General features: G+C 48.9%; 1 pseudogene; it reads right to left on the reverse strand.

The window, feature by feature from the left end:
• Window positions 1–7,138: 7,138 nt before the first annotated feature.
• LOC138074460 (eukaryotic translation initiation factor 1 pseudogene) lies at window positions 7,139–7,691 on the reverse strand (annotated as a pseudogene).
• Window positions 7,692–9,473: the final 1,782 nt, after the last annotated feature.

The raw sequence follows: 9,473 nt of genomic DNA on the forward strand, positions 1-9,473 counted from the left end.
GCTGCTCAAGCTGCATGGCTCCCCGGGAGCCAGCTAACTAGGGGTGGGGTGGGGCGGGGCCTGGGGTGCACACCTGGGGGCGGGGCCTGGGTGCACGCCTGGGGGCGGGGCCTGGGGGGTGCACGCCTCGGGGCGGGGCCTGGGGTGCACACCTGGGGGCGGGGCCTGGGGGTGCACACCGGGGGGGCGGGGCCTGGGGGTGCACACATGGCCGTGTTCATCACCAGCCACCTGGAGCTGCACTGGTTTTGTTTCTCAGCTGAAATTTCGTTTTTAAAAATGTACTTTATTTAAGTATAGTCGATTTACAATGTTGTTTTAATTTCTGCTGTACAGCAGTGACTCAGTGATCTATATGAACATTCTTTTTCATATTCTTTTCCATTATGGTTTAATCACAGGATGTGGTATATCATTCCGTATACTATACGGTAGGACCTTGTTGCCAATTCATTCATTATGTACATAGTTGCATCTACTAACTCTGAACTCCCACTGCGTCCCTCCCCACCATCTCCACAGGCAACCGCTAGTCTGCTCTTTGTGTCCAACGTTCCGTTCTGTTTCACAGACCAGTTCATTTGGGTCATATTTTAGATTCCACACAGTTCAGTTCAGTTCAGTCCAGTCGCTCAGTCGTGTCCGACTCTCTGTAACACCATGGACTGCAGCACACCAGGCCTCCCTGTCCATCACCAACTCCCAGAGCCTGCTCAGACTCATGTTCATGGAGTTGATGATGGCATCCAAACATCTCATCCTCTGTCATCTCCTTCTCTTCCTGTCCTCAAACTTTCCCAGCATCAGGGTCTTTTCCAATGAGTCAATCCTTTGCATCAGGTGGCCAAAATATTGGAGCTTCAGCTTCAGCCTCAGTCCTTCCAATGAATATTCAGGACTGATTTCCTTTAGGATGGACTGGTTGGATCTTCTTGCAGTTCAAGGGACTCTCAAGAGTCTTCTCCAACACCACAGTTCAAAAGCATCAGCTCTTCAATGCTCAGCCTTCTTTGTGGTCCAACTCACATCCATCCATGACTACTGGAAAAACCATAGATTTGATTATATGGACCTTTGTTGGAAAGTAATGTCTCTACTTTTCAATGCACCATCTAGGTTTGTCATAGCTTTTCTTCCAAGGAGTAAGCGTCTTTTAATTTCATGGCTGCAGTCACCATCTGCCGGGGTCCAGCCCCGGTGGATCCAGGGAATTCGAAGGGTGGACGGCGTTGGCGTGGAAAGACTTGTTTATTTATTAATATAAGATTAGATTAAGAAACTGTAGTGCAGTAGGAAGATTAAGTGGAGAAAGAGGGCTGAATAGCTTGGTTTACGCGGAAGACCAATAAAATTCCAGACAAGGAATTTGCACCATCTACGTTGGGCCACCGGTGCCCGCTTGAATATCTAAGGGTGCCTCGCCTTAAGCTCCCTTTCTTGCGGATCTTAATAACCAGGGCAAATAAGTAGACCTGGCGAGCCTCCGCGCCCCAGATGGAAATTCAGCCTGAAATTAAAGTAAAGAGCAGAGGGAAGAAAAGGGAGAGAAAAAGAGAGAGAGAGAGACACGGGGGGGAGCCAGATTCCCAAGAAACCAGGCCGAGACTAGTCCGAGAAACTGGTCTGAGAATCTGGTCCGAGAATCTGGTCCCGTCCTTTATTGTTCAGAAGGCCTTTTATACTTTTGATAAAACATGGAGATCAATGGGTAACACAAAGTTATGCAGCGTTAGCAGTCCAGACTCTTACCAAAACCAGGCTTTTCTCTCTGCATACCTAATTGTATACACAAGTCTTAGGTAATTTACATCATCTTCCAGCCAAAAGGGCCAATTTAACATTTTACAGCCTTTTTTCTGATAAGGGTTTGTCAACCACAAGACTTATTTGTGTTGATTTTCCCAAGGTCTGGTGCCACTCTCAGAAAGCACTAAATAAAGTTACATTCTTACACAGCAAGGATACAGCAACTTATAACAAGTCGAGGGAGTACAGTGATTTACAGCAGAAGAGAAGCAATTAACTCAAAAGTCTAGTGTTGCTAACATCAAAACTACTATGTATCTTTTTCTACATCCTGCTTACATTAACATCCTTCCAGGTGCCTAAAAGATAAAGAATAAGGAGGTCTGGCAGCAATCCTTGAATCAACAGTGAAAACCCTCTACCAATATAATTTTTAACTCTTTAGAAAAGGCTCTGTATCTTTAAGATGCTTTTAAGCTTTGTGCCTCCCGCGGTTGGGGGGCTGTAAGCAATTCACAAGCTGTAAGAGGTCTGGGGAACCTGTTAGGCAGGCTAGAGAGCTATCAGAGGGGTTTAACTGAAACATCCCTTTCAAATGCAGAAGACTAAAACCCTGAATTGACTTTTTCCAGAGAATATCAGAAAAGCGGAAAAGCAGAGCACAAAAGCCGGCAGATTTTTGTTGGGGTACATGCTTAGGAATTTCCAGAGGGGTCCCTGAAGTCTGAGCACGCCTTGCGTATGTCAGCTTCCTTCCTCATGACCTTGTCACGGGCGGGATTCCTCACACTGGCTCCCGGCAACCATCTTCAGTGATTTCAGAGCCCAGGAAAATACAGTCTCTCACTGTTTCCATTGCTTCACCATCTATTTGCCACGAAGTGATGGGACCGGATGCCATGATCTTAGTTTTCTGAATGCTGAGTTTTAAGCCAGTTTTTTCACTGTCCTCTTTCACTTTCATCAAGAGGCTTTTTAGTTTCTCTTCACTTTCTGCCACAAGAGTGGTGTCATCTTCATATCTGAGGTGATTGATATTTCTCCCGGCAGTCTTGATTCTAGCCTGGGCTTCATGCAGCCTGGGATTTCGCATGATGTACTCTGCATATAAGTTAAATAAGCAGGGTGGCAATACACAGCCTTGACGTCCATGTCCTGGCTGTTGTAAATAGTCCTGCAGTGGACACTGGGGCGCGTGTGTCTTTTTGACTTATGGTTTGTCCGGGTAGATGCCCAGGAGTGGCATTGCTGGGCCATATGGCAGCTCTACTTTTAGGTTTTTGAGGAACCTCTATACTGTTTCCACAGCGACCACACCAGTTTAGAAGCTGTGTTAGCTAAGTGACAAAATGCTACCCTCTCTCCCTGATTTGTATTCAGTGGTCCTGAAAACAGACACAGACACAGGTGTACAGTTGAAGGGGGTCCCTCGTCACAGGCTTTCAGGACTAGAAGGGCTTGTAGGACCAGAGGGCCCTCACTCACCAAGGTTGTCATGAGCCTCCTTAAAACATGGATCTGATTTGGCCCTGAGGGTGTGCATTTCTGAGGCTCCGGGGGTGTTGCTGCTGGGGTCACAGTTTGAGGATGGAGACTGTAACTGACCCCCCCCCCCCATGCCAGTACAGGCTTTCACAAAGGCAGAGCACTCATGGGCAAGGGGCTCTTGTGAGGAATAGTGGGCTTCTGGGTTCACCCGGGCAGAGGTGGACAGGCGGGGCAGCCCATCCTGTGGGGCTGGAGTCAGTCCAGGTCCCTTCCTTCTGTGGTAGAACCACCTGCCTGGGCGGTAAGGGTTGGCCACCATCCAGCCCCCTGCCCCAGATGGCCTCTGTGATAAGGGAGCTCTCCCACTTTTCAGGCTCAGGGTCCTGCCAGAAAAATTGTCATCATGGCTGAACCTGAGTCCATGGTCCAGATGTCTGTGGCCCCCACATTCCTGTGTTGGAATCCTTACCCCAAGGGCAACAGTGTCAGGAGGTGGGGCCTCCAGGAGGAGGTGGGGTCTTTGGAGGAGCCTCATACTGGGATCAGTGCCCCATAGCAGAGACCCCTCCCAGGGACTCCCTCCCTCCCCCATGTGAGGAACCAATGGGAGTTGATGGTCCTCAACCAGGAGGTGGGCTGGCACCTCGATTTTGGACTTGGTCTGTGGTGCTTTCATTACTGCAGCTCCCAAGGACCAGGACCCTGAGTGGCACATGGGCAGCCTCTGCAACTGGAGCGGATCAACAGGCTCATTATTGTGTTGCTACACTGAGTACTGGGCTCCAAAATCACTGCAGATGGTGACTGCAGCCATGAAATTAAAAGACGCTTACTCCTTGGAAGAAAAGTTATGACCAACCTAGATAGCATGTTGAAAAGCAGAGACATTACTTTGCCAACAAAGGTCCATCTAGTCAAGGCTATGGTTTTCCAGGTAGTCATTCATGGATGTGAGGTTTAGACTATATAGAAAGCTGAGCACCGAAGAATGGGTGCTTTTGAACTGTGATGTTGGAGAAGACTCTTGAGAGTCCCTTGGACTGCAAAGAGATCCAACCAGTACATCCTAAAGGAAATCAGTCCTAAATATTCACTGGAAGGACTGATGTTGAAGCTGAAGCTCCAATACTTCGGCCACCTGATGTGAAGAACTGACTCATTTGAAAAGACCCTGATGCTGGGAATGATTGAAGGTGGGAGGAGAAGGGGACAACGGAGGATGAGATGGTTGGATGGCATCACTGACTCAGCGGACATGAGTCTGAGTAAGCTCCGGGAGTTGATGATGGACAGGGAGGCTTGGCGTGCTGCTGTCCATGGGGTCACAAAGAGTCAGACACGACTGAGCGCCTGAACTGAACTGAACATTGACTACAGACAAACTAGATGGGAACAGATACTCCCACCACCTCCTTTCTGCTGAACGATGGAAACCAGTGCTGATCAGACCCTCAAAATCAACCCGTTTCAAACTAACAGCCCTAATTTAAAGGCACGGATGATGTTCTGCTGAAACTAAATTCTGATGTTGAATTTAATCACCAGTGTGTCTGGATTCTTTATGTCTTATTGTGTCTGCCTGGATATTATGATTTCAGATACACAAATCACCATTCAAGTCTCTCTCGTTATCATTAGTGCTATTTACTGGTTTTAATAGCTTGTTCGTTTTACCAGTGGATACATCCTACTCGTGGGGCAATCAGCTGAGTGATGCGCCCCAGATTCTGGGCTGAAGGGTGAAGACGTCTCTCCAAGGAGACTTTACTCTCCTGTTTACTGCTCTGAGACCCATAACGCTGGTTCCTTCTTGACCCACCTGTCTTAGCAGTTCTCAACTGGGTGTGTTTATGGGGAATGCTGCCTACTCCGGGCTAGAGGCCCCTTCTCAGGCCGTCCTGGAGTGAGTAAGGGGGGGGTGACAGCCGGGAGGACTGCCCAGGTGCTGGGTGCTGCTGTTCGGGGCCGGGTTGGGGATATATCACCAAGGTCAGGAAGCTGAGCAGGAAGTGGGGCACTCATCCAGGTGGACGTCCAGCCCCCGTCCACTCAGATGAACTTGTCAGTGACAGCAAAGCTCCTGCTTGAGTGCCACTGCGGCTCTGCTCCAGGTGTTCGCTAGAGGCACATCAGTCAGCTACTCCCCACTTCCCGCAGGCTTGCAGACGGGGCCACCTCCCAACTTCCTTCCCTGCTTCCTCCACCTGGACCCCTGAGCCTGCAGCTCGTGTCGCCCCAAGCAGCTCAGCACCCCCATTGGCTCCTTTTCAGCCTCTTCTCCTTTGAGTTTCCTTTGAGGCTGAGCTGTGTTGGGACCAGACTGATCTGGCTTGTGGGAGTGGTTTTCTGCTGTGATTTCCAGCAGCGCTTTTGCCTCTGAGCCCCAGGCCTCTGCCCTGCTGGGATGGCTGAAGCAAACTTAAGGTTTAATTTTATCAGGTTTGTGACGTGGGGACTGGAACAGGTGGGCTTTCAGAGCTTGTCACATGCGTTTCTAAGGGATCGGGATTTTGTCCAAAAAGAGATTGAAACTTAAACCAGCTGATCATGGGTGTTATCCTGAGATCTGGCTCTGGGTGTTTAGCTCTGCCCGCGTGCCGCCCCACCCCCTCTCCCACCCCCCGCAGGACTCACACACACAAGACGCGCATCTCCCTTCCAGAATGTCCCTCCTGATGAGAGAAAAGGAGACTCGTGAGTGTTGACTCGGAGGAGGAGTAGGGGGTGGGGGGCGGCCTGCCACGTCACAGGCTTCACTGGGTGAGTCCCCAGGCGATAGCGGCGCTCTCCCAGGCGTGCGGCCAGCTGCGTTCTTCCTGGCCCGGGATGACCCTGCAGACCCTGTGGATGGCAGTCACCTCTGGGTGTGGACCTCAGAGATGGAGGAGGGGTGACTCCCTTTTCATTGTAAACTTTTGGTTACAAAATTGCTTAGACAGGCATACGTGTTACTTTCCTGGATAAAAATTGCCTGAGAAGCGGGAATTGTAGAGCAAAATCCGGCACTTTGGAATACGCCATAAATGCCTTGGAAGACGCCGAGAGGTGTGACCTTGGCAGGTGACCTGTGTTTCCTCCTTCTGCTCTGGTCTGCCGGGGTCCAGCCCCGGCGGATCCAGGGCGATTCGAAGGTGGGGACGGAGTCGGCGTCCTGGAAAAAACTTATTTAATCACAGATATAGAGGGAGATTAGAAATGGATGGTGTAGTAGGAAGATTAGTGGAGAAAAAGAGGCTGCATAACTTGGATTACATGGAATAGCATCCATGCTCCAGATGGCAATTCAGCCAGAAAAACGGGAGCAAGAAAGAAGCGACATGGGGGAATCAGTCTTTCTGGAAACTGATCCGATTTCTTTATTTTTGGGTTTGCTTATATACCTTTTGTTACACATAGGGATGAATACAGAGTCACGCAGGGCTCAGCAGTCCTGACCTTTATCAAAATCAGGTGCTTCACATAAATGTATAAAAAAGGTCTTAGGGATACTACATCATCTTCTGGCCATGAGTGAGACCTGCTGACATTTTATGATCCTTTCTTTCTGATAACCAAAAAACTTATTTCTTCCAAGGGTGTTTTTTCTTAACCCAGGCACCACCCTCCAAATGAAGTTACATTCCTATAGGATGAGGGTGTAGTGAGTTACAATCAAGAAAGGAATTTATTTAACCCAAGGTTAACATGATTAGTCTTCAAGGTTAATACTTATTCCTCCTATATGCTTAAAGGTTAATACTTATTTCTCCTATAAGTTAGTTATATTCATTATAAGGGTAGGGAACATGGAGATTTAGCAGCAAACATCAGCCCAACAACTGAAAATCCTTTCACCAATGCTCCCCTTAAGATCTATTTAGTCTTTTTTTTTTTTGGCTCTTTTCAGTTTATTGCATGGAGTTACACTAGTCCAAGTTAAAAGCAGACCCCAAGTGGTTACATTATACAAGCTGTGAGGTTTTTAAACTTGTGACAAGGGACAGAAGGGAAATTCTACTCATTGCAAGGAAATCCTCACTTAAGCTTCAGTGAGCCAAAAGCACTTAAAACCCATGAACCTTCAGCTGGTCGTCCTTAGCCAGTCCAGTCTCTACCAGGAACTGGCATATGTTCTCGCGCTGGTCACCCTGTAGCTGAATCACTTCTCCATATTCTGGATGCTCAATTACAGTACCATTGCCGGCAAATTTCTTCTTAAACGCCTTCACTAGTTTCTTTTTATCGTAATCATCAGCGATCCCTTGGACAGTGGTAAGGGTCTTCCTGCCGTTTCTCTGTTGAATTCTTATATGGATATAATCCTCAGTGCCAGCAGGAAGCAGATCATCACCCTTATTTGCATCAGCAAAGGGGTCGAAAGAGTGGAGGTTCTGGATAGCGGACATACTATATGATTCCTTTTCCTCGGTGGAAACAGCCTGCGGAAGGCGGCGGCGGGAGAAGCCGGGCAGGGGGGATGGAGCATCGGGAAGCGAGGGGGCTCAAGGGGGAGGCTGCTGAGTCCTCGGCAGTGGCTCAGTGACTGGGGCCTATTTAGTCTTAAGATATGATAGAGTTACGTTTTTACATAGCAAGGACACAGTGATTTATAACAAAGTAGAGTGATCTATTACAAAAGAGAAAATTCATTAACTCAAAAAGTCTAGTATTGCTAACCTTAAAAACTACTGTATTTCCTTTTCTATATTCCAAATACATTGATTAATATACTCCCAGGTGCCTAAGGATATGGAGGCCTGGTGGCAATCATTGACTCAACAAGAAGAAAAAGTCCTATGCTAATTGAGACTCTCAAGATACTCCAAAACTCTGTGCTGTTTATGGTTAAGAGGTAGTAAACAATCATGTGCGTAGTGGCAGGAGTATGGATAATCCTGTCACACAAGCTAGTCTGTCAGCAGAGAGGTTTGACCTGAGACATCCTTGTCCCACCCAGAGCAGGGAATTAGCAGCAATTATTGACACAACAAATGAAGAACCCTTCACAAATATAATTCCTAACCAACCCACTATACTAATAATTTCTAACTCCCCAAAAGAATTTGCCTTTAGTAAGTCTAAAACATCTCATGCCTCTCAGGTTGGGAGGCTGTAAACAATCACATGTGGCCGGACGAACCTATACAGGTGGGCTAGATAACCTTCAGAGGAGTCCATAAGCTGAAACACTCTTGTCACGCCCAGGAATTTGTATTGCCTTGGAGCTGCACGTTTACTCCTTCTCCGAGAGAAACGGTTATGGGGGAGAGCCCCCCGTAAAGTCAGAGGTGTAGGTGAGAGCATAAAACAGACTCTGGTTTTGGGGTTAGATGCTCGGGAACGGGGGGTTTCCTGAAGCTTGATCACGCCTTTGCGTATGCCAAGCCTCCTTCCTCATGACCTTTGCCATGGGCGGAGTTCCTCACGCTGGCTTCCAGCACTGGTCTCTCTTCTTCATCCTGTCTCGCTGAGGAAAAATCTACCATTTTGCCCCTTTCTGCCCCCACATGACAGAGCACATCCTCCCACGCTGCTCCAAGCACTTAGACACACTATAGCCCACACGGTGTTTGACGAGCTCCTGCTTCAGAATTCACGTGGCTTTGGTGGCTGTTTGGGTGATTTCAGTCTTCAGCCCCTCGTTATGGGCCTGCAAGGATGTGTCCCCAGCTCTCCTCTTGCCTCCCGGCTATTTTAGCTTTTGGTAGAGTCCTTCAGATGGACTTGGTCTTGTGGGGATGAGGATGTTTTGGGGCCAGATGCCCCAGGAGAGACCTCAGCAGACACCACCAGGGAAGGAGAGCCGGGGTCTTGGTGCAGCCATGGCAGGAAGTAAGGCTGAAACCAAGCAGCTGAGAGGGGAGCATCAGGAACTTTGGGGTAAATTGTGAGATGTTGGTTGCTGTCTTCCATCCACCCGTTGGTTACCATGTGGTAAATACCCACATGGTCTGCCTAATTTAAAGGGACAGGGGAGATGGGAAGGCTGCTGGATCTTGGTTCTGAACCCATGTGGGTCTGGCTATTGGCCCTTAAGCTGAACTCAGGGCTCATAGTTAACAATCAGTGTGTCCTGTTTTGGTCGGGCGACACCCTTTCAATCTGGTAAGGCGGGGCCCATGGCCCCGTGCAGGGGCCATCCCTGGGCGCTATGTCCCTGCCCCCAGTGCCCGGCCGGCCTCCTGGTCCCACCCTGGCCCAGACCCCTCTGCTTCCTCTGAGCACACAGCCTGTTCACCGCTAAGTCCTTCACAGCCTGG

Source organism: Capricornis sumatraensis, chromosome 2, assembly GCF_032405125.1.
Source record: "Capricornis sumatraensis isolate serow.1 chromosome 2, serow.2, whole genome shotgun sequence".
NCBI lineage: Eukaryota > Metazoa > Chordata > Mammalia > Artiodactyla > Bovidae > Capricornis > Capricornis sumatraensis.